Source organism: Taudactylus pleione, unplaced genomic scaffold, assembly GCF_031769625.1.
Source record: "Taudactylus pleione unplaced genomic scaffold, aTauple2 ptg000015l, whole genome shotgun sequence".
In the NCBI taxonomy this organism is placed as follows: Eukaryota; Metazoa; Chordata; class Amphibia; order Anura; family Myobatrachidae; genus Taudactylus; species Taudactylus pleione.
Window position 1 is genome coordinate 38,250,399 of NW_028284417.1, and position 26,969 is coordinate 38,277,367.

Sequence of the window (26,969 nt, forward strand, 5' to 3'; positions counted from 1 at the left end):
AATAGACCTCAGTGGCAGAACCCCCTCCCTCACTCCCAGTGCCCATTGGCACCTACTGTTTAGTGCCCCCACGTGTCTATAATAATATATATATATATATCTATATCACACATACAGTCAGGTCCACAAATATTGGGACATTGACAGAAGTGGGAGGCACATATAGAAACCATTGTAATTTCTACACCGTTCACCTGATTTCGATGTAATTACCCTCAAATTAAATCTGAAAGTCTGCAGTTAAATCACATCTTGTTTGTTTCATTTCAAAGTCATTGTGGTGGTGAATAGAGGCCAAAATCTGAAAATTCTGTCAATGTCCCAATATTTATGGACCTGTCTGTATATACACACACACTTCTTTATTTTTGAAATATTAAATATATATCCCCCCAAACAGAAATCTTTTTGAGGGGCAGCATAACCCACCCCCTATCCACCCCCAGTGCCAAAAGATGATTACTCCCCTTCCTGTGTGTCATAGCCCTGGAACCTCACGTTATTGCAGAGCACAGCGATGCGTGGGGCAGGGGAGACCATTAGTACTGCTGCTTCAGATGATCTCTGCACCATATTTGTGCTGGGAGAATGACTATGTTCCCCATCTAGTACTTTTGGTTCAGGCACATGCGCCCCAGAGTGCCATTTGGAGCAGTAATGTGACAATGTTTGCAGCTAATAAACAACAAAACATTTGCGCCCAGCCACATGAAGTCACATTTGCCCATATAAACAAGTTAATGCTCCTAAATGAATTCGGCCCGTAGTGCTTTCATTTATAATTATGCATAAACAGCAAATTAGTGGAGACTTACAGTGTAAGCCTCCATGAATGTGGAATTTATATTAGATAGATAGATAGATAGATAGATAGATAGATAGATAGATAGATAGATAGATAGGATAGATACAGATGTGTCCACATACATCTATCCCCTGTGCACTACAAGTCGCGGCAAAATTTACGCGGGAGCTTCGTGTGCCTTGGTAGCGTCGAGTGTCTTTCCTGCAACATTTTACCTTACAATGCGTCTTATTCACACATTGATGCGAATAGCTAGCACAAGCAGCTTCTGCTGGTTAAAATGATATGCAGCATGCCTATATTGTGTGACTGCGGGTGTATCCGCATGTGAAATGATAAATTACAGTGTCAGTGGCTTAACACTAACGTGGCGTTTCTCATGCAGATACACCCGCAGACGCACAGAGAACATATGCATGCTACATATCATTTTAATCAGCAGAAGCTGCTTGTGCTAGCTATTCGCATCAATGTGTAAATTTGGCGCTACCAAGTCACGCAACGACATGGCACAATTAGAAGGGTTGTTTAAGTAGGTTAGATGTATGAGGACACATCTGTAGATAGATAGACAGACAGAAAATATGAGATATGGTAAGAACTTACCCTTGTTATCTCTATTTCTTCAGGGTCCATAGGGTTCCACAGGATACCTTGGGGTATAGGTGTGACGTCAGTCGCAGGGCACGAAAGAGTTAAGCTTTCAGCCTCCCAGGATGCACTAGGTCCCCCTCCTATACCCCGCCCCCGGGCCAAGGCACCTCAGTTAGTTACCAAGCCATAGGCCGGAGGAGGAGAAGGAAGAGAGAGAACAAAGATCTGGACACATACAAGAATCACATTCTCACCAGAGGGAGACGGAAAACCGGTGACCAGAGCAAAGCCCATCTGCAGCACAGGTGCGACAGGGCGGGAGTCCTGTGGAACCCTATGGACTTCGTAGAAATAGAGATAACAAGGGTAAGTTCTTACCATATCTCATATTTTCTACTTCAGGGTCCATAGGGTATCCACAGGATACCTTGGGGATGTCCCAAAGCAGTATCCTTTAAGGGTGGGGACGCTCCTGTGCAGAAAGGAGAATCCGCCGCCCGAAGGAAGCATCCTGAGAGGCGAAGGTGTCAAACCTGTAATACCTCACGAAGGTATGGACAGAAGACCACGTAGCAGCCTTGCAGATCTGAACTGCCGAGGCACCACGTCAAGCTGCCCACGAAGGACCCACAGACCTAGTGGAATGAGCCTTCAGAGAAGGAGGGACCGGTAGGCCTTCATGAAGATAAGCTTCAGAAATAGCCATACGGATCCAGGCTGCCAAAGTTTGCTTTGAAGCAGGCCAACCCTTTTTACAGAAGCCATAGAGGACAAACAAAGCGTCCGACTTCCTAAACGAAGAAGTGCGGTCAACATAAGTCCTTAAGGCCCGCACAACATCCAAAGAGGCCTCACCCGCGGAAAGACCCGGTGAGTTAAAGGCCGGAACAACTATTTCCTCGTTAACATGAAACTGGGAAACAACTTTGGGAAGAAACTCGGGCCGAGTGCGGAGCACTGCCCTGTTCCCATGAAAAACCAGGAAAGGGGGTCTACAAGAAAGAGCCCCTAACTCAGAAACACGTCTGGCCGAAGCAATGGCCAGAAGGAAAACAGTCTTAGCTGTTAGCCATTTAATATCCACTGAGCCCAGTGGTTCAAACGGCGGTCCTTGGAGAGCCCTCAGGACCACAGCCAAATCCCAAGGCGCCACAGGTGGAACAAAGGGCGCCTGAATACGGAGAACACCTTGCATAAAGGTGCGCACATCCGGGATTGTAGCAATCCTACGGTGAAACCAGACAGATAGGGCCGAAACCTGTACCTTCAAAGAAGCAAGGCGAAGCCCATGATCTAGTCCCGCTTGCAGGAAGGCGAGAATCCGAGACAGACGAAACTCCCGCGGTGCATAACCTCTCGGTCGACACCACTGGAAGAACGTATGCCACACGCGATGGTATATCCTTGCGGAAGACGGTTTCCGAGCTCGTAACATGGTACGCACCACAGAGCTGAAAAACCCCCGGGACCTCAGCATGGCCGTCTCAACAGCCACGCCGTCAAAGACAGCCGAGTCAGGACCGGGTGAAGACAAGGACCCTGAGACAGAAGGTCCGGTCGTAGCGGCAACTGCAGAGAACTGTCCACGGACAGACCCTGAAGGTCTGAGAACCAGTGCCGTCTGGGCCACGCGGGAGCTATCAACAGGAGCGTCCCTCCTTCCTGTTTGAATTTCCGGATTACCCGTGGAAGAAGGGAGACCGGAGGGAACAGGTATGCGAACCTGAACGTCCACTGGACGGACAGAGCATCCACCAGAGACGCCCCTTCGTCTCTTGTGCGAGACCCGTACACCGGCAACTTGTTGTTGTGCCGGGACGCCATGAGGTAGATTTCTGGAAGACCCCACCTTTCCACCAGTAGTTGAAAAACGTCCGGGTGCAGGGACCATTCCCCTGGATGAACGTCCTGGCGACTTAGAAAGTCCGCCTCCCAATTTAGCACTCCCGGGATGAAGACCGCTGATATGGCTGGAAGATTGCGCTCCGCCCAAACCAGGATCCGAGAGACCTCTACGAGAGCCGCCCGACTGCGAGTTCCTCCTTGCCTGTTTATGTAGGCCACGGTGGTAGCATTGTCCGACTGGACCTGCACCGGGTGACCCTGGAGAAACTGCTGTGCCTGCAGGAGAGCATTGAAGACCGCACGGAGTTCCAAGATATTTATTGGAAGCTCCGCTTCTGTCGGCGTCCACCTGCCCTGGAACAAGTGTGGACCCGAAACTGCTCCCCAGCCCCGAAGACTGGCGTCCGTTGTCAACAGGACCCAATTTGGAACCCAGAACGGACGTCCCTTGTTGAGGTGGGTCGTCTTTAACCACCAAGCAAGGGACAGGCGAACCTCCGGGGTGAGCACAATCGTCTGGAACTTCAGAGACTGAGGCAGCCCGTTCCACTTGGACAGGATCAGGTGCTGCAGAGGTCTGGAGTGAAACTGGGCGTATTCCACCATGTCGAACACCGACACTATGGAGCCCAGTAACCTCATCGCCGAGTGTAAGGACACCCGGCGGCTGTGCAGACAACTGCGCACCCTTGACTGTAAAGCAGAGATCTTGTCCTCCGTCACGAAGATCCTTTGCTGTCCCGAGTCCAATAAGGCTCCAAGATGCAGAATCCTCAGAGACGGGATTAGAGTGGACTTCTGCCAGTTGATTAGCCAGCCATGCCGTTGCAGCAGTGCAATGGTCAGGTCCAAGTGGTGTAACAGGAGCTCTGGAGATCCTGCCACCAATAACAGGTCGTCCAAGTACGGCAACATGCGGACTCCTTGCAGCCGCAGAGAAGCCGCCATGACCGCCATCACCTTGGTGAAAACACGTGGTGCTGTCGCCAGGCCAAAAAGTAACGCCCGAAACTGGAAGTGGTCGCTGCGGATTGCAAACCTGAGGAACTGTTGATGGCGCAAAAGAATAGGGACATGCAGGTAAGCGTCCTGTATGTCCAATGACACCATGTAGTCCCCAGGTTCCAGCGCCAGAATGATGGACCGTAGGGTCTCCATCCGAAACTTCGGGACCCGCAAAGACTTGTGGAGTGCTTTGAGGTTGAGAATCGGACGATATGACCCATTGGGTTTCTGTACCAAAAATAGATTTGAATAGAAACCCTGGCCCCTCTGGGAGAATGGAACAGGCACTATAACTCCAGCCTGGAGCATAGTGTGCAATACCTTCTGCAGCTCCGTAGCCTTGTTCCGGTCTGATGGTAGACCCGTGGTGAAGAATCGAGCCGGGGGTCTGTGCCGGAAGGAGAGGGCGTACCCGTGGGAGACCACCTCCAGAACCCAAGTGTCTGTCGTAGTGAACGACCAACACCGGGAGAACTGCAGCAGGCGGCCTCCCACTGTGGGATCCCCCAAGGGGAGACCCGGACCATCAGGCCGCAGGCTTGTCATCTGGCTTGGGGGCCGGACGTCTGGTACTCCATGCCTGTTTCCGGGGCTTGACCGATTTCTTAGGGCCAGCCTGTCGAGGAAACGACTGTGGTTTGGGCCTGCCCTGGGCCCTAGATGACCGAAAGGACGATGGTCCAGAACCAGAAGGAGCAGCGGCCGACGGGAGACAAGCAGATTTGGCTGCCGCCAGCGTGGCCACAATCTTATCCAGATCCGGACCGAAGAGAACTTCTCCGGTAAACGTCAACGCTTCCAGACCTTTCTTGGAATCTGCGTCCGCCTTCCAGGATCGCAGCCACAAGGTGCGATGAGCAGCTACCGCTGCTGAAGAAATTCTAGACACCAGAGTACTAATGTCTAGAGCCGCCTCGTTGATGTAGGTGGCCGAATCACGGAGATTGCCAATCAACTCCGCCTGTTCGGCCGGACAGTCGGATTCAAAAGAAGCCTCTAATGAATCCGCCCAGCGCTCCATCGCTCTGGCAACCCAGCAAATGGCCATAGCCGGCCGTGCTGCCCCCCCTGCAAGGGAATAAGCGGACTTCAGGCAGATTTCTACCTTGCGGTCCGTAGCATCCTTAAGGGAGGACATGGATGGCATCGGCAATGTGGCACTACGGACAAGACGGGTCACGTGAGAATCCACCTGTGGAGGGGATTCCCACTTAGCAAAATAATTATCCGCGAACGGATAAGCCACTGCCAGGCATCTCTGCGGCTGGTATCTTTTGCCAGGTTGTTTCCACGCCTCCTCTAAATGGTCCACCAACTGACCCGAAAGAGGAAAGACTGTGGCATCGCCCTTCACATCTTTGAAAAAGGCATACTTAGATTTAGCCGCTGGGGGAACTTCGTCCTCAATCACCAAGGCTGTGCGGACCACCCGAATAAGTCCAGGAATATATACTTTGGACTTAGCATCAGCGTCCTTAGTATGGAGAGGTTCCTGATCGTAAGGATCCAGAATCTCCCCATCATCAGACGTCCCTTCGTCATCCTCATAAGGAGCGGACAGAGACGCCACCGGCCTTTTATGAGGCCGCATCACAGACTCCCCTTGCAACACATCCGACAAGTGCTGTACAGAACTCGTCAGGGAGTTAACCCACGCTGGCTCCTGAGAACCCGGGAGCGGGGAAATAGGGAGACTGTGGGGTACCACCAATTGTCGTGGGAACCCCTGCATGGGTGACGACACCACAGACTGCTGGGACAAACCCATTGGAGTAAACGCGGGCTGCGGAGCTAACTGGCCCACTAAAGCTGTTAACGCCTGAGCGAAACAAGCCCAGGGCGGCTCCTGTACCGGTGCTGTAACCGTAATAGGCCGCGCCATGGACAAACACTGCCGGCAAAGGCCCTCCGCGCTACCCTCCCCCTCCGCTAACGGTACTTTGCACGTGGTACACTGTAGCCGGAGGGGAAAATCACTTCCAGACATGATGGCACCACATATGTGACCTCTCTCACCAATTAAGTATTAAATAGGCGAGAGACTACCCTGCAGCACCGCACCGCAAGGGCTTTAGCAGAAAGAACAGGGACAGTAATAAAGCTGACAGTTTAGAGAAGAAAAGTTACAGGCAGCGCTAGCACAGTCACATACAATGCAGAGAAATAACAATTCCTGCACTAACAGCGCTGATCACTCAACTACACAGACACAGGGCCTGGTAGGACACAGCGCTGCATACACAGACCTGAGCCACAGCGGAGGAGAGGTATGCGGGGGGACCCAGACCACGATGCTTCCTTCCAGACTTCCAGCAGCGTTCACCATGCGTTGCAGAGAAGATGGCCGCCGAGGAGCAGAGAGAAGCTGGCCTGGGGGAGAAGCGCTGACACAGGACCAGTCAGCACAGTGCAGAGAGGGCTGTGTGCAGCGGGGGAGGCGCCGGCTGTGAGACAGGGAAGGCGCGCTCCCCTGGCATGCATTTAACCCCTGGGACGCCGCAGCGCTACCGCTCTGCAGCGGTCCGCTGTCCCAGGGGGTAGTGGAAAGCGCAGGTTCAGTACCTGGCTCCACGCTGCAGCCAGTCCCCAGGGAGCCCCCTGCCTGGGGACTTAGGACCATGTGACCAGCGGGGACCCACCGCGGGACCCCGCTGCTTACCTTTGTCCCCCTTGGATCCGGCCATGGTCCGGAACATCTGGGGTCACCGCTAGCTGTGACCCCAGATGCTCACCAGCATCCCCGGATCGGTACCGGCGTTCTGGTACCGGCGGGGGTGTAGGGAAGACAGCATGGACGTCAGGACTGACTGTCCATGCTGTACATCCAGATGTGCAGCCACAGCTGCACTGAAGAAAGCTTCAGGGGCTCTTCTAGCCCCCACTCCGACAGGTGCACCCGACGCCGGCCGGGCACCAAACTAAACTGAGGTGCCTTGGCCCGGGGGCGGGGTATAGGAGGGGGACCTAGTGCATCCTGGGAGGCTGAAAGCTTAACTCTTTGGTGCCCTGCGACTGACGTCACACCTATACCCCAAGGTATCCTGTGGATACCCTATGGACCCTGAAGTAGAAATACTAAATTCTAAACCCGACGCTGGAAGACCTGCGGTTCTAATCCCGACAGGTAAGTATTTTCCTATTGACCAACCTAACTCCCCCTCCCCCCCTAGCGCCTAACCCTAACCTACCTGTAAGTGCCTAAACCTAACCCCCCGCTGCCCCTAGCCTAACCCTAACCCTCCCAGGGGGGGTGCCTAACCCTAAGTCCCCCCCGGGAGCCCTTAACCTAACCCTTCCCCCCACGGCTGTCCGCGCCCGGCTTACCTTCGATCAGGATGCCAGACGTCTGGCTCCCGGCGTAGGTAAAATGACAGGCCTGTCATTAGACTCTTGCCGGGATTAGACAGTCGGGATGCCGACGGTCGGCATTGCGACTGCATACCATAGATAGATAGTAAGCGTCTGTTTCACCTTTAAACACGGCCAGAGTTTTGGACCTACTGTAGCTCCACCAGATTTTACATGGTGGTGTAGTTTGACCAGGATTAGGTTTTTACCTAGGTTTGAACTTCGTCAGGGCCACACACTGTCACGCAATCCCTAAAAACGGAGACACTCTTTAATAACAGGTTCTGGGTCTGGCTCCAGTGGACAGAGTGAAAGCTATAAAGTATCCTTTTAACCTCAGAGTCTAAGCAAGTGTCAAAGTTTATGACTCATGCAAGTTCATATTAAATCCAGAGTTAGTCCTTTTTAAAGTGACCATATATATTAGTGTTTGCATGCAAAGGCGTAACTAGAACTTTGGGGGCCACATAGGAAGATCTTAAAAGGGCCTCCCCCAGAGGTAAAAAAAAAAAAACAACATATACATCTGTCCCCACGCAGAGCACATTCATGTTATGCCACATAGTAGTACCCCTTATACACATTATGCCATGCAGTAATGCCCATTACACTACACATAGCACACAGTAATGCCCTTTACAGATTATGCCACATAGTAGTGCCTCATATAACACATTAGTCCACACAATAGTAATGCCCCTAACACATTATGCCACACAGTAATGCCCCTTACACATTATGCTCTTCCCCAGCAACTCACCTCCCCGTGCCCCTCCAGCAGCCTCTCGCCTCCCCCTGTGTGCTATCAGCAGCCAGCAGGTGTGGACTTGGGGCTGCGCCACCAGCTATTTTCAGCTAGCGCACGAGCAGGCAGCGGCAGACATGGACAGCCAGTGCAATTTGAACCTGGCGCCAGTCTTGAGCCAATCGTAGCTCGCGGACTGGCAGCCAATCAGGAGCTGCCACTGCTGATTGGCTGTCAGTCCGCAAGCTCTGATTGCCTCACGACCAGCGTCACTGTCTCACCATGTGCGCCTGCCGGTACGCCAGCTATAATCAGCTGCCGGGCCAGCACCAAAACACCACCACTACCAAGCAGGCCCCCCCTCGGCGGCCCTGACTGGACTGGCCCTCCTTGTGTGCGTGACCGGGTGGAAGCTCGAGCACCATAGCAGCGGCATCCCTTGCGCATATATATTATATATATATATACACACATACAGACCTCATACATCTCGCCTCCTTGCGCGCCAAGCGTCTTTTTGTGCGACTTTTTGCCTTCAAATGCCTCTTTATTCACACAGTGATGCGAATATCTTCTGCTAACTAAAATGATGTGCAGCATGCCTACGTTCTCTGTGCGTCTGCGGTGTATCTGCATGCGAAATGCTACGTTACCGTGTTACAGCCGCTGGCACTGTAATGTAGCATTTCACATGAAGATACATCAGCAGTCACACACAGAATATAGGCATGCTGCTTATCATTTTAATCAGCAGAAGCTGATGTGCATAAGACGCATTTGAAGGTAAAAAGTTGTTCAAAAGACGCTCGGCGCTACCGAGGCACACGGAGCTCCCGAGTTGTGTGGAGCGACTTGTAGCGCATGGAGGATAGATGTATGTGGACACATCTGTATACATATATATTAATTACACTAGGTCCGGGGCAGGGTGTAGAAAAAACAGCAGAAAGAACAATGTAGCGTGTACGTCGAAAAGGGGGTGTGGCCACCAGAAAAGGCCCCCTTTCCATTACTCTTGGGGGCATGCCTGGCACTTACGGACATGTTGGGCTGCCCTCAAGCTATCCCTTCTATGTGAATAGATGCCGTGCACATGTGCAGCAGCATCTATTCACCGGCGGTGATCGCTGCACCACAATTTTTCTCACCCGCAGGACACTGCGACCCGCGGGTGGGAACGGCACCTGGCATGTTGCATTAGTGGAGCACCACCAGAAGGGCAGGGCACACACTACTTTTTTGAATTCGGGCCCCACTAAATCAGCCCAACGGTATCGCTCGCATATATATAATTATAAATACGCATCATTTGTCCACATTTGAATCTCTGTGAAACAGAAACAAGAGCAGAAAAAAAATGTCAAAAAAACTTAAATAAAATATTAATCATGTGCAAATTGGCCACAAAATCTTGCATATTTTGTTAACGGATTTATCCCTTAAGTGTTACCTGTCCAACCCCAACACCGCTATATACCAGAACTAGCTGAAAGCAAGATATTACTAACCCAACGCCGAATGGCAAAGCAAAAGCATACAGTATTCCTAGTTTATACAATTTAGGGTGGGTTCGTTATGATTTACGGTTCATGGTTTATGGTTCAAATCCCGGCAGCGGCAGCCCGACAGAGGAGGAAATCCTGATCGTCCTAAAGGTAAGTATAAACTAACCTAATTCTACCCCCTTACCCTAACCCTCCTTTAGAGTGCCTAACCCTAACCTCCCCCCTGTACCTAACCCTAATCCCCCCTCTAAGTGCCTAAACCTAACCCCCCCCTTCCCCGCCGCCTAAACCTAAGTCCCCCGGGGGGGTGCCTAACCCCCCCTTCTCCTAGCCTGACCCTAACCTCCCAGGGGGGTGCCGAACCCCAATTCCCCCCCTGGAGCCCTAAACCTAACCATCCCCCCCCCCCTGCGGCTGTCCGTAAAATGACAGGCGTCTAGATTTAGACACCTGCCATTTAACCCTCACCGGGATTAAGCAGTCGGGAAGCCGACGGTCGGCATTGCGTCCTCCGGCTTCCCGAATGTATACCTTTAGGGTGATCACTTCATTGGAAATCATAGCCTATTTACTGGTTAGGTCAGGGTCCGACAAATTTTTGGAAAGTTAAAGGAGCCTATCCATTAGCAGATAAATTGAACGACATATATCGTTCAGTCGTTCAATTTATCTGCTATGGATAGGCCCTGAACGATGAGAGCTGCGCACTTTCGCAGCCGATAAATTGAATCTTTCATCTCACCAACATGTTGGTCAATTATCGCATATCGCCAGTGATCACAGTGAGTTACAAAATTTGTGGGTCCCAGGGACCCACCACTTTAAAAAAATGGGGTCCTACCTGACCAATTCTGGGTCCCATAAAAATTTATGCTTTAGAGCTCCCCATATGCCTCTCAGACCTCCCCACATCCCCCTAAAATGCCCATCTAATACCCCCAAGAGCATAAGATATCCCCACAAGCCCCTTAAATGCATGTTTTAATGCCTCCACGATCTTTCAAGTAATATGGCTTGTCTGTTCACAAAACCCATAGTGAATAAGTAGGTTTACCATATCATCACTTTAAACTGGGACACTCACGGATTACACAGGTTCTGTGGCTCATTAAAACCAGGTGAAATCCAGGCATGAAGTCAGCCACAGAACCTTTTGTAATTAATTAATGTGTCCGGTTTTAAAGCGATAGTATGGTTAGCCTATGAATAACGCTTTAGGTAATAGGCATATTTATCAAAGGATAAATGCCCGGTCTTTACACATTATGCCGCACATTAATGCCCTTTACACATTATGCCACACAGCAATGCCCAGCCTTCACACATTATGCCACACAGCAACGCCCAGCCTTTACACATTATGCCATGCAGTAATACCCCTTACAAATGATGCCACACATTAATGCCCTTTACACATGATGCCACACATTAATGCCCTTTAGTCCCCCTATGCATTGCCCCCAGTAGTAGTCCCCCTATGCAGTGCCCCCAGTAGTAGTCCCCCTATGCAGTGCCCCCAGTAGTAGTCCCCCTATGCAGTGCCCCCTATGCAGTCCCCAATATGCCTCTTAGACCCCTATGCAGTGGATGTAGCTGCCCCCCAAATAGAAGTGACCTGGGCATTAAGCCCAGGTCACTAAAGGGCAAATTGGTGGGTCAACTACTGGGGACCCACCTATTTGCCCTTTAGTGACCTGAGCCTAATGCCCAGGTCAGACACATATTTGGGGGAGGCAGATACCTTCAATTGGGCCTAATGCTCCCTATGTAGCCCGGGCCTTGTGCCCGCCTATATACCCACAGGCCTATTGACTGAATTTATGCCACGGGCCTAGTGCCCGACAACCCTGGTGGTCTAGGGAGGGGTAAATAACGGTGGCCCAAGGCCGCCTACCCGCACAGTGGAAGAGGCTTCGGGGGAGAACTTCGATAGCACTTTTACTTTCCACCCCCACAGTCCTCTCCGGTCCTCAGCTTCAGTCTTCCTTTTTGATCGCGCCGTCTTCTGGCCTCTTGAAGGGCGCCGGATCTGTTGCCACGCCGCTCTTCACTTGTCTTTGGGAGGTCTTTACTCCTCCCCTCCGCCGACGGACTGAACGTTCGTGCTCAGCAGCGTCTGTTCAAGACGCCGCGAGTGGGCGGGGCTATGACGCGACGAGCCGCGATTGGCTCATCGCGTCTGCCTCCTATTGGCTGCTGAACCACGAGCCAAAAGCTTGCGGCCAGTGCCAAACCACCGCCGCTACTTGGCTTCCGGGCAGCGAGCTCCGCTCAGCTCGCGCCCGGAGCCAAGCTTCTCCCGCCGACACTGGTGGAAGGGACCAGGCGGTCCCTTCATCAGGTACCCTCCGCGGTGGCTTACCCGGCGCTGGTAACAAACACTGTCCCAGCGCCGGGCACGGACGCTGTGCCGTTGGTGGGACAAGACACTTGATCCCAGCACGTCTTTCCACAGCAACAGCCAATGAGAGTCTGACTCTCATTGGCTGCTCTAACAGACAGCGTTATGTCTGTCTCTGCAGGGGGACGCGCTGTGCTGCAGCCAGCTGTCAGGGATTGGCCACAGCACAGCGCGTCCCCGGGGACTTTAAAAAAACCTGATATCGGGTAAAATACGCGCTATAGCGCGTATTTGCGAACACTGTATCGCTGCCAGATATTAGGAATATCTGGCAGTTTATATGCGGTAAACGACGAACGACGAAAGATATTAGCAGCAGCTACAGAGGAAAAAAATCCACTCCTTGAATGATGTCATGTGATATCGTTCATCTTTTGCCAAAATCTGTCATGTACATGATAGGTCTCTTTCTGCACAGCCACCGGAATTTTTAATAACTATCTTTTGTCTTACATCTTTCAGAAAAACATCTGCTAATGGATAGGCCCCTTTAGGAGCCAGACTATCACCTGCAAACAAAATATATGAAAGCTTCTACAGAACACCGCTCATTCCACTTCAATGCCCCTCAGGCTTCACGACATGCCATCAGACCCCAATACATGCCCATCTCCAGTGCCCAATTCATAGTATGGCATACAGTACCACAATGTCCTCAATACATAGGGGGGATTTCAATTAGAGGTGATAAGCCATTATTGTGTGAAATGTTTTCACTTTTCGTGAAAAGTGGTTATCGCCCAATTCAATTGCAAGTGAAGTTAACACCCAATAATTCTCCATAGGATTTAAAGCAATTTTTTCTCACCACCTTCTGAGCAGGTGAAAATTAAGCAAAAATCCCTATTTTAAAAGGTAAAATTGTTGGGACTTTGTTCAGAACCACTGGAACGCTCTCCTTAAAGACTAATTAGGCAAAATAATTTTTTTAATTAAATTAATTTGGCCAATATTCATATTTGAAAATGTGCAAAGTGCAGGAAAATGGATTGATTGATGTGGGACAGGTATTTGGAGTTGCTGCATGAATGAATTAAAGTGTTTTAAGATTGCAGGCGGGTGTTGGAGGTGTATTTTGAAGTTTTTTTTTTAAAAAAGTGGCTTAATCTGGCACAAATATATATGTACAGTACTTACAGGCATTTTTATGCACCTTTAAGTAGAGCATTATTATACAGAAACAACTCTTGCTTTCTATACTTATTTTCACTGTTTGAGAAAAATGTTTATAACAACAACAGCCATATGACATAATTTAAGAACCCCAAATACTTTTTTAATGGCCACTAATGGACTGCTATTCTGCTATCCAAAATTAGTTTGTCTTTTTTGGGGTATAGGCATATTTCCCCATTTTCACCTGTACTTAACACGTGTAAAACCAGCAAGAGTTATCGGGTGAAACACTTATCACCCGTGTTCGAATTGGACTGCACGATAGGTTAACGCCCATCTACAGAAGTTAAGTGAAATTATCGCACAATATGCTAAAACATCACTTTTGCCTCTAATTAAATTCCCTCATTTAAGGTATGCCACACCTTAGTGCATCCAATACATAGTATGCCACACTATAGTGCCTCAATACATAGTATGCCACACCACAGGACATCCAATACATAGTATGCCACAGCACAGGGCATCTAATACAGAGTATGTCACACCCCAGTGCCTCCAATACATAGTATGCCACACCATAGTGCCTCCAATACATAGTATGCCACACCATAGTGCCTCCAATACATAGTATGCCACACCATAGGGCATCCAATACATAGTATGCCACACCACAGGGAATCCAATACACCATACAGTATGTCACACCCTAGTGCCCCCAATCCATATGTCACACCCCAGTGCCTCCAAAGACATAGTATGCCACACCATAGGGCATCCAATTCATAGTATGCCACACCATAGGGCATCCAATACATAGTATGCCACACTATAGTGCCTCAATACATAGTATGCCACACCACATGACATCCAATACATAGTATGCCACAGCACAGGGCATCTAATACAGAGTATGTCACACCCCAGTGCCTGCAATAAATAGTATGCCACACCAAAGTGCCTCCAATACATAGTATGCCACACCATAGTGCTTCCAATACATAGTATGTCACACCATAGTGCCTCCAATACATAGTATGCCACACCACAGGGAATCCAATACACCGTACAGTATGTCACACCCTAGTGCCCCCAATCCATATGTCACACCCCAGTGCCTCCAATACATAGTAGGCCACACCATAGGGCATCCAATACATAGTATGCCACACCATAGGGCATCCAATACATAGTATGCCATGCCACACCACAGGGCATCCAATACATAGTATGCCACACCAAAGGGCATCCAATATTGTTCCATACCATAGGGCATCCAATACATAGTATGCCACACCATAGGGCATCCAATACACAGTATGCCACACCCCAGTGCCCCCAATACATATTATGCCACACCCCAGTGCCCTAGTATATAGTATGCCACATCACAGTGGGATTATTCCACTTCAAATCAACACAGGATTTCAACCTGACCATTTCATATTGTATTGAAATTTGGTATATTAATTGATGACGTTGGTGTGAAGATAAATTCAAAAGCTTAAATCAGATATCCCTTCACATATACCTCAACATGTAATGTTTAGAGATACCTATGGGTAGGGATCACACCTATTCCCCTTGTGTCATAATTTGGAGCAACCCCTCATTCCCTTCACCCCTACACAATTCTAAATTTTTACAATGGCATGATAGAGGTCTAAGTTCAGCATCAAATGTTTTTGACCCAAGGGGACATATTCTGCAATTTAATTTTTAAATGTTTCTCCAACTGCATCATCATATTAGTTCTTTGAACTTGCCTACTCAACCCTCTTTACCACATGACCAACTTTTGAAAGTCCTTAACTTATGCACATGTACTACTTTTAAATTAAGGTACATCTATTGTGAACTTATTAGTTTGCCTTTAGACCCACTTTGGGAGAGACTGGGAGCACAATGGGAAAAAGATATTCCTTCTATATCCTCTCCTTCTTTGCTGCAGGCGCATTATGATTCAACCCTGAGGATTTTACATTCGGCTTACCTGCAGGAAATTCATATCCGAACAATTCAGAGACCATACTGGTCTCCGGCCTTACGTTCCCTTATAGTTCCATCATATTCAGGATTATGTCCAAAGTGCCACCACAATTCTGCTACATAATTGCCATTGTTTTTGGGAATGTGGCCAAGTTAAACATTTTTGGAACAAGGTTATGCTATTTGTCAATTCTATCCTTTCAACATCACTGTTACCTGAATCTTTAGCTTGTATGTGTATTAATTTCTCTAACAGGAATTTGGTTATTTCATTACTCACCTTTGCGATTTGCTATTGCAAAAAAGGTTATTTTAGTGCATTGGCTGGGATCTGAAAAACCAACAGAATTACCAGGCTGGGTCTAATTGACTTCATAGGTGGGCAAATACCTGACTTACTTGTAGCTGGGCAGCTGCAGAAACACTGGGGTGGAGATGATGTGGAGCTCATCCTTGTGAAAATGTCTGAGGTCTATAATTGCGTCCTGGTAGATGTTCTCATTCAGCAGACAAGGGCCCGCTCTGCCCCCGCTGTTAGTGGCGAATGTACATTCATGCTCTGCAGGAAGTAGCTGATGGCAAAGAGCACCTGGTGTATGAGCTGCCCGGAGAGCTTCCTGACAAACCAGTCCGCACTGTCCAGCAAATGTGGGAGGGCAGTTACACAACAGTCCTCTGCAGTACAAGCCTGCCTGGGACTCTACACTGCTGTAATAATCAAAGATCCTTCGGGGATGTCCAGCACCGTTCTCTCCACTCAGGGACCTGGAAGCTAGCCTTGATTGTGATGACAGAATGGAGGGTGGAGGAGGCTGGGGACGTCATCAAAGTGGCGCTAAAGCTGGGAGGAGAGCAAGGCCAAGGTATGGATACTCTGCAGTGCATCTTGCAAAACCAGTGCAAATTTAGAAACAGAGTGGCAATCAGTAGTATACCCGCCTATAGAGCTTCCAATCACAAAAAGGTTGGATTGGGTACTCACTTTGCATTACTACCGATGGATGCGATAGTCATGCAATGTGGAGTGGACAGAGCATAGTTTTGTTTATAAACAAAACCTCCCTCTTTTCACTGACAGGCCAGGGTCTCTGCAAATCCAGTCACCAGGTGTAAAATCTTGGCGTCCTGGCTCCGGGGATTTGTTGAGCAGGGGTTAGGTTTATTTTCCCATTATTCATATAAAATAACACACTATTCTAAAATTACAGATTTATATGTGCTTGAATTAGTGCAACTCTTAAATACTCCTTCATACCTAATAATTATTAATGCTAATCTCATGGTTTAAAAACAGCACGGATAGACTATTAAAATAGAACAAATAGCAATCAGTCCTAGCCTGATTATGTAGCTGGATAGCAGGTGCCGTTAGTTTGCACCCCACGTCAGGTATCAACGGAGAGGTCCTGGGATGCCATTTAATAGCGGTGTTCACTGCCTGTCAGGGGCAGCACCAGTCAGCAATGTCACGCTGAGAATTCCTTGGTAGATGGAAGCAGTCAGGGGACTGTATAATCAAAAGGCACAACTGAGAGCCCCAGGATTAAGAACCTAGTGGTGTCAGTTCTATGCCAAAACTTTGCCTTTAGCCAGCAAATATAGATTACAAACAGTATTATATGGAGCGCTCTAATATTCCGTCTTCCCATAAAATATTATTATTGATTGGAGGCACTACTGTATGGCATACTATGAATATGGGGTATACTCTGTGGCTTACTATTAACCACTTAACTGAATTTTTTTTTCCTAAAAACCGCTCAAAATTTGTCAGGTCTTTTTTTAACAGTGAATTAAGGGCCTGATTCAGAGCCGGACGCTATTTGAGCTCGCTCGTCCAGAAAAAGGGGCTGGCTATTTAAATTAACCGTTCGCTCTTTGCGGTCTGTTCATGCCTCTATGTCTGAACGAGCGAACAAAACATGCAAACGTAATTTTGAAAAAAACGCCCCCTGGCCGCTCGCATCATACATCATGTCCGCTATTTATTAGATTAATCGAGTACATCGGACGGCGTATGAACTGCTCGCTATTCTTGTGGTTGGTTTTTCCTACCACAATCATGCGAGCAGTTCTGACTATAAAACAACCAAGTGACGTGGTCGATGACGCTGCTTAAGTAATTATGCACACCCTTAAAACGCCCGTTTTCACCGTTTGGGACGCCTGCGTTCGGATCTCTACTCCCCGTTTTCAAGCACCTTCCCCTGTTACCACCCACAAACGCCTCCTCCAGTCACTCAAATTAGCAGGCATTCGCTATTTAGCGAGCACGCGATTTTCGGCCGCACTGACTGGTTTGCGGATGCGTATTAAAATCCGTACGCATGCGCAGTTGTGCGAACATCGGTCGGAACGAACGAGCAGCCGCTTACGAGCGGCTCAGAATCAGGCCCTAAGTGAAGAACATCTACTTTAACTTATCCAAAATGATTTCATTTAAAAAAAAAAAAGATTTATTTTTTTTTTGTAATATTTGTAAAAAATTGTTTTTTGAAGCATTGGAACATCACCATCGGAAACATTGCGACCATCGCGACTTTCCATTTCACAGCAGCTTCAGGCACACTTGGGGTTGAGGGGGGAGGTAAATTTACCTTTTCCCAGCGGCTGCTAATCTCTACACCAGCTGGGTGGGGGGGTCCTGTTGTGCTGACCGATCAGCAGTGATTGGCAACACTACAGACACTGGGGGAGGGTGCAGGCAAGCAGAGGGACCAGAAGGTCCATCGGAGAGCAGCAGCTGCGGGCAGATTCTCTTCCTGCAGCCACCCACGCTGTTTATCTGACTGGTCGTAATATTGCGACCAGATCAGATAAAGCACTGCTGCCAGGCAAGTGGTTAATTGGGGGCATACTGTGTGGGACAATATCAATTTGGGTAAAATTGTGTCGCATAATATGAATTTGAGCCCTACTGTGTCGCATATTATGAATTGGGGGCACTACTGCACGGCATAGTTTGAATTGGGGGCGAGTATGGGCATGGGGCAGAATCTGATAACCATTGAAGAGACGTGTGGTGATCTGATGGCATGTGGGGATGTTGAGGGGCATTGAAGGGACATGTGTTGTGGTCTATACAAGTTTTCATATATTTTGGTAGCCAACGATGGTTTGGCTTCTAAACTTTAAAGCTGGCCCTTAGATTTTGCAAAAATTTGTCGAGCCAGGTTTTATTATATAATGGAAATGTGTGTTACCAATATAATAGATTATATTTGTAAAAACGCAGCATGTAAAAAACAAACGCAGAACAAATGTAAAGAAATAAAATTAAATACAATAGCACTATTTTCTTATTTTTAAAAGTAGCACAGGTATATAATTTGAAACAGAGACACAAGTTGGAACTTAATACATATATTCGGACATATACAGAGTTAAAAACATCATTGCTACTGGACCTCTCCTATCCCTTTCCTTTGTGCAAAAAGTATGTCTGAAAACAAGTGTATTTATGCATACGCACAACTCTGCATAGGCCACAAATTCCATCAACACAACCTCATCCATCTACATCTTGCTGGTAAATGGTCAGACCTTCAAATAAATTGTTCTGATGCTAATGCTACTGCTTTTAAGAGAAATATCTATGGTAAATACATAGACACAGTTATAAACCACTTAGAAGCAAAATTTCCAGATATGCCAATCATATCCTGTTGCTTAAGAGTTTTCAATATAGAGAGCCATGATCAAAATGAGGCTTGAGAGATTCTTTTTGAGCATTATTCTAAAAATGGACGTCCTGCAAATTTTAAACTATGAAAGTAGTAAAACTATCTAGATTCAAAGCAAATAATGAAAAAATAAAAATAAATAAACAGCACTGCGGATAGGAAATACTGAGGGGCTGCAAATGTGTCCATAAAAAACACAATAACATACAGTCATGTGCATAAATATTGGGACATTGACAGAATTTTCATATTTTGGCCTCTATTCACCACCACAATGGCTTTGAAATGAAACAAACAAGATGGGCTTTAACTGCAGACTTTCAGATTTAATTTGAGGGTAATTACATCCAAATCAGGTGAACGGAGTAGGAATTACAACGGTTTCTATATGTGCCTCCCACTTTTTAAGGGGCCAAAAGTAATGGGACAAACTAAACAATCCTAAATCTAACTTTTACTTTTTAATACTTTGTTGCAAATCCTTTGCAGGCAATTACAGCCTGAAGTCTGGAACGCACAGACATCACCAGACGCTGGGTTTCATCCCTGGTGATGCTCTGCCAGGCCTCTACTGCAAATGTCTTCAGTTCCTGCTTGTTCTTGGGGCATTTTCCCTACAGTTTTGTCTTCATCAAGTGAAATGCATGCTCAATCGAATTTCAGTCAGGGGATTCACTTGGCCATTGCATAACATTCCACTTTTTATCTTTAAAAAACTCTTTGGTTGGTTTTGCAGTATGCTTCGGGTCATTGTCCATCTGCACTGTGAAGCACCGTCCAATGAGTTCTGAATCATTTGACTGAATATGAGCATATAGTATTGCCCAGAACACTTCAGAATTCATTCTGCTGCTTTTGTCAGCAGTCACATCATCAATAAATACAAGGGAACCAGTTCCATTGGCAGCCATACATGCCCACGCCATGACACTACCACCACCATGCTTCACTGATTAGGTGGTATGCTTTGGATCATGAGCAGTTCCTTTCCTTCTCCATACTCTTCTCTTCCCATCACTCTGGTACAAGTTGATCTTTGTCTCATCTGTCCATAGGATGTTGTTCCAGAACTGTAATGGCTTTTTTAGATGTTGTTTGGCAAACTCTAATCTGGTCTTCCTGTTTTTGTGGCTCAGCAATGGTTTACATCTTGTGGTGAACCCTCTATATTCACTCTTGTGAAGTTTTCTCTTGATTGTTGACTTTGACACATATACACCTACCTCCTGGAGAGTGTTCTTGATTTGGCCAACTGTTGTGAAGGGGTTTTTCTTCACCAGGGAAATAATTCTGCTGTCACCACAGTTGTTTTCCGTCGTCTTCCGGGTCTTTTGGTGTTGCTGAGCTCTCTGGTGCGTTCTTTCTTTTTAGGAATGTTCCAAACAGTTGATTTGGCCACACCTAATGTTTTTGCTATCTCTCTGATGGGTTTGTTTTGATTTTTCAGCCTAATGATGGCTTGCTTCACTGATAGTGACAGCTCTTTGGATCTCATATTGAGAGTCGACAGCAACTGATTCCAAATGCAAATGTCACACCTAGAATCAACTCCAGACCTTTTACCTGCTTAACTGATAATGAAATAACGAGGGAATAGCCCACACCTGTCCATGAAATAGCTTTTGAGTTGATAGTCCCATTACTTTTGGCCCATTAAAAAGTGGGAGGCTCATATAGAAACCGTTGTAATTCCTACACCGTTCACCTGATTTAGATGTAATTACCCTCAAATTAAATCTGAAAGTCTGCAGTTAAAGCACATCTTGTTTGTTTCATTTCAAAGCCATTGTGGTGGTGAATAGAGGCCAAAATATGAAAATTCTGTCAATGTCCCAATATTTATGCACCTGACTGTATATAAACAAGCACAATACATTTAAAATAAAATAGAAAACAGGTGCATCTGGGATACAAAGGTATAAACTGTATTAATATGACATGTTACGATAAAAGTAACAGTTGCATTCAATAGAATGATACACTCGCTGAAAACTGAGCTAGAATAACCTATATAAAAGACTGTCTATCCCAAGCACAAAAAAGTTCATAATGTGACTAAATGCATAGGTAAAAGTTCACATATAACGCTTAGTGGGGAGCCTAACAGCCTCGTCCAGCTGTAGGGTTCAATGATTAAATTAGAGTCCCGTAGGTAGTTGAATTGTTAACCCCATAAGCTCATGTGTGATAAACGATACCATATACGTAAGTCTTTATAACACCATGCCCTAAGCCGCATTACAACAATTCACATGTAGCAAGTGCCAACCTTCGCTCTTCACTGGATAGCACTTCAACTGTTATTCATGGTTTAGGGTCAGCCGCAAATCTCAATTGGCTGTCACTGCCCGCTGTTAATGCCTGCTGTTAAGTGCGTCTCCTGTAAGGCGTCGGCTCTGTATCAGAAGCCGGCACCCACTGTGATATACAGGATCAGTTCCGTCACCAATGTATATAGCTGGATATGACGGGGTGTATATATTACCAGCTCCACGAACCTCCAGATCTCCCCTTCATAGCCGAGGTAGCTGTTATAGATGGCAGACAGCTTGTGTGATATAATCCCAGTGGCGGGGTAAGTTCCTTTAGACAAATATCCAGGCTGAGCTAAAATTGTTCAAAGGGCTTCATTGCACTAACGCGTTTCTTCCCATTCGGGAAATCCTAAGAGGCCTCTGAGGAAACCCCCAATGGGAAGAAACGCGTTAGAGCAATATACAGTTTATAGTATTGTATCACAAATGCACCTGTTTTCTATTTTATTTTAAATGTATTGTGCTTGTTTATATATGTAATAAATTGTATTTTTATTGGACACATTTGCAGCCCTCAATATTTCCTATCCGCAGTTTATTTATTTTTATTAGTTTCTTTCTTTGGTTTGCAACTATTGAAACAGCAGCGTGGAGAGAGAAATATCTACTGAGGAACAGTTTTATGTTTTGAATTTTTATGTGGATATCTCCATCAAGTGACTGAAGCTACTAACTTTAATTTTTTTTGTTGAATACTTTCAAAGCAAATAATGCATACATTCAAGTGTTTCATACTCTGGCTGTGACTAATGGGCGCTCGACGGAAAAATTCAATTGTTGCTCCGTTTGGGCGCGAATGCTACAGGTGAACAATTTTCTGTTCGCACTCTCCTGAGGTGGCGAGCAGAAATGTGCAAAAAGTCCAGGCTGTGGGTGCGCGAACTAGGACTTTAGATGAATTTAGCAGTTTTACACGAGTGTAACATAAAAGAAAAAGCATGGGCATCCCAAAATAATTGAATGTCGTTCCCTAGCCAGTTACTTTAGACGGGAGATTAAGCACAATAAAACAATTAAATCTCCCCCAAAGACTTTTCTAAATTTAGCAAAACTAGCTGCTATTGGACTCTACTCTAAAACAAATTAAAACCTGTTTAAGGAATCTTATGAAGCAGAGCACACTAAATAAGCTTAGCGTTCCTGCTAGGCTGTTTTAAAAGGAGGGCAAAAAGCACCCTGCCCTCGCAGCCTGCGGGTGCCGTCTTCACCCGCAGGTCGCAGTGTTCCGCTGGTGGGGAAATGTGCGGTGACCCGGTCACCGCGCATGCGCCCGGCATCTATTCTCCCTGTCTGCAGCACTTGGGGGCTGCCCAGCGTGTCCGTAAGAGTGATGAAAAGGGGACGCGTCTTATAGACACTCCCCCTTTTCAGGGGCGCGCTCACGGAAGTGCCCCCTCTAGCTCCAGCGTCCTGCCTGCTACCGGAGATAGAGTGAACACTATAAACTGATGCGGATTTCACTAGAGGGACCAAGGACCTCATTCAGACCCGCTTGCAAGCGGGTCGATGTTTAGGCCCTGCGCATGCGCAGCGGCCACACTACGCGTACGCAAGCCCCGGAGCGAGAAATTCTCTCGCTCCGGAGCTCACTACAAAAGGGACGGCTGTTAATGTTGATCGACAGCTCGTCCCGTTTTGTAGGCGTGGCGGGGGGGTGGTTTCTCAAACGGAAGCGTTCCTTAAGGAAGGCATGCCGTTTTGTGGGCGGCCGCACTGACATCAGCAGTGATGTCAGTGGGGAGCTTCCTGCTCGATCAGAGCAGGAAGCTCCCTGGGGCTTGCGGTTGTCGAGACCCAACCTTAGGATCTCGTCGCAAGCCCCTATGGTCACGATGGTCTTGACCATCGCGACCATCAACCTGGCCGGTCGCTAAAGCTGTGGGTGGTAACCCACAGCTTAGCTAGCGACTAGGAGGCCACACTTCAAACCCCAAAAGCGGCCGCTCAGAGCGACCGCTCGCATTTTGCAAGCGCCTCTGAATGAAGGCCTAGATCCTGCAGAATTTATTTATGAAAAAGCTGTAGACAACTGGGCTTCTAAGAAGAATGAATAAATAAAATGTTAATCTCGAGTTTAAATCAATATAGCCTAGTTAGGATTTCAACATTTCATTATTGTGAAGGCCCCCACCAGGTTACTTTTTGATTCCACTCGGCTTATAAAATTTTCTGGGGAGAACACTGGGGTGGTTATGGGGTGTTTGCATGAAGGCCTTCATGCAAACACCCCACAACCAAGATCCGCCACTTCAGCTACAAGTGAAAATGAAACTGAGTTACGTATGACTCTGCATCACCTGTAGTTGCACACACCTGAGGATATGTCCATAAACCCAATTTATATTCAATCTGTACCAGCTCTTAAGGCTCATACACACTAGACGATAAAGTGAACGATATGGACGATAACGTTATCGTTCACGGCTTTCAATAGCTTCCAGTGTGTATACATGATATCGTTAACGTTGCGTGCTCCCGTGGATCATTAATGATGTCTGCTGTCGCCTGAACTTGCAGAACAATCTGACAATATTGTCAGATTCTGCAAGTTCGGGGATGTGGGGAAGGTCTTTTCTTTATATTTACAACATTTGCAATTATATATGCAAATATACAGCAGAAAGAAAATATTTGAGAGAAGATGTTCATTATGAGAAGGTAATTGTTCCTACACAAATCGGTTTTCACGCTGCTTACCAGGCTACTATTGCATAAAATGCCTTATTACTGTATAATGGCCTGCAATAAAGTATATGTCAAAATGATATACAATGTGAATATCTTTCCCCTCCAATCTCCAAACAACTCATTTAAACAAAATATCTGAAAACGGTTGGGAGACCATTGTACACTTGCCATTCTGTGTCTAAAACAGGAAAGATATGATCAAGATATGTCTCTCCTGACATTCTCATCCCCATTACTAGTGTACCATCTAGCAACCTGCACCTGTTACAACCCATGCAGTTCCTCTTTGCTGTATGGGGTGTCATTCTCTGCTCTGGTGCTTCTAGCACACTCTGGTGTGTATCTCAGCAGTTTGTTACATAAGCTAAGTATGCTAGAAGCACCAGATCAAAAAGCGAAACCCCAGACAGGAAAGAGGAACTGCACAGGTTGTGACAGGTCCAGTCAGTGTGCTAGAATTAACACAAATTACCTTATGTAAATCCCTTTATTCCCAATAACCATCCATACCTTTCCTCCTTGCTCCTGGAGATCAATGACATACACCAAAAAATAAAATTCAAATGTGATCTCACAGTATTATAGAACATCAAGTACACTTTATCTGAGCAGAAAAAAATTACTGTTCTCCAATATACTAGTTTGCTGCGTAATCTGAGGAAATGTATTGTTTCTTAAAGGTCATCATAAAATTGTAACTTGTGTATGTCAAAAATTCAGTTCATATTGTAGCAATGTTGAAGTTTACAGTCTAAATCCGACGGAATGTGATTTAACGATGCATCGCGATACAGTCTGTACACACTGCGGCGTTGTTTTATGGTGCATTTAGCAGCATGGCCTCATTCATCGCATGTCTTATCTGCTCTGCTGTGTGGTGAATAACCCACGTGTACACACGAACGGGCGTACACACTAAACAATTTATGTACAGTACCAGACAAGAGCTTGGACACACCTTCTCATTCAATGGTTTTTGTTTATTTATATTATTTTTAACATAGTAGATTAATACTGAAGACATCAAAACTATGAAAGAACACATATGGAATTATGTTGTAAACAAAAAAAAAAAAAAAAGTGTTAAACAAATCAAAATTTGTTTTATATTTTAGATTCCTCAAAGTAGTCCCCTTTTGCTTTGATGACAGCTTTGCACACTCTTGGCATTCTCTCAGCAGCTTCATGAGGTAGTCTCCTGGAATGATTTTGAATTAACAGGTGTGCCTTGTCAAGAGTCAATCTGTGGAATTACTTGCCTTCTTAATATGTTTGAGACCATCAGTTGTGTTGTGCAGAGGTAGGGTTAGTACACAGTGGACACCACTATTTGACTACTGTTGTAATCCATATTATGGCACCAACCACTCAACTTAGTAAAGAGAAACGACAGTCCATCATTACTTTATGACATGAAGGTCAGTCGATACGGAAAATTTCAAGAACTTTGAATGTATCCTCAAGTGCATTTGAAAAAACCATCAAACGCTATGATGAAATTGGCTCTCATGAGGAAAGGAAGACCAAGAGTTACCTCTGCTGCAGAGGATAAGTTCATAATAGTTACCAGCTTCAGAAACAGTTTCTTAACAGCACCTCAGATTAGAGATCACATAAAGTCTTCACAGACAAATCTCAACATCAATTATTCAGAGGAGACTGCGTGAATCAGGCCTTCACGGTCGTATTGCTGCTAAGAAGCCACTACTGAGGATGAACAAGAAGAAGAAGAGAATTGTTTAGGTCAAGAAACACAAGGCATGTACATTAAGACCAGTGGAAATCTGTACTTTGGTCTGACGAGTCCAAATTTGAGATTTTTGGTTCCAACCGCCGTGTCTTTGTGAGACGCAGAGAAGGTGAGCGGATGGTTTCTGCATTATTATCATCATTTATTTATATGGCGCCACAAATGTTCCGCAGCGCCTTACAAACTACATAAACAAGTTGTAGACAAGCGATTTACGGAACAATACAATACAGGACCAGGACATGGATAATATATATTGCTACATTAGCGACCATAACACCCAGATAAGCAACAGAGCATATGCAACTAAGTGTTAGGTGCCCTAGTGGTGAGGGAAAAGTAGATGAAACTAAAGTAGGGAGAAGCACAAGAGGGTAGAGGGCCCTGCTCGTATGAGCTTACATTCTAAAAGCATGTGTGGTTCACAATGTGAAGCATGGATGAGGAGGTGTGATTTGCTGGTGACACTGTTGGTGATTTATTCAAAATTCAAGGCACACCTAACCAGCATGGCTACCACAGCATTCTGCAGCGCCATGCCATCCCATCTGGTTTGCGCTTACTGGGACTATCATTTGTTTTCCAACAAGACAATGACCCCAAACACACCTCCAGGCTATGTAAGGACTACTTGACCAAGAAGGAAATTGATGGAGTGCTGCATCAGATGACCTGGCCTCCACAATCACCCGACCTAAACCCAATTGAGCTGGTGTGGGATGAGTTGGACCGCAGAGTGAAGGAAAAGCAGCCAACAAGTGCTCAGCACCTCTGGGAACTCCTTCAAGACTGTTGGAAAACCATTCCAGGAGACTACCTCATGAAGCTGATTGAGAGAATGCCAAGAGTGTGCAAAGCTGTCATCAAAGCAAAGGGGGGCTACTTGGAGGAATCTAAAACATAAAACAAATTTTGATTGAATACTTTTTTGTTTACAACATAATTCCATGTGTGATCTTTCATAGTTTTGATATCGTCAGTATTAATCTACTATGTTGAAAATAATTTAAATAAACAAAAACCATTGAATGAGAAGGTGTGTCCAAACTTTTGATTGGTACTGTACAATTTTGTGAAACTGATCGCATAGTGTGTACCCAGCATTAGGGTACAGTAGATGACGAAACGGCTTCTTACAGCTTCGCACACATTAACTACCCATCCCGGTAGCTGCTTCCTG

At 46.5% G+C, this 26,969-nt stretch overlaps 1 protein-coding gene across 2 annotated transcripts in view; it reads right to left on the reverse strand.

The window, feature by feature from the left end:
* Positions 1-26,969, reverse strand: part of ASCC3 (activating signal cointegrator 1 complex subunit 3) — an 884,679-nt gene that overhangs the window by 856,777 nt on the left and 933 nt on the right. The gene's annotated exons all lie outside the window — the stretch shown is intronic.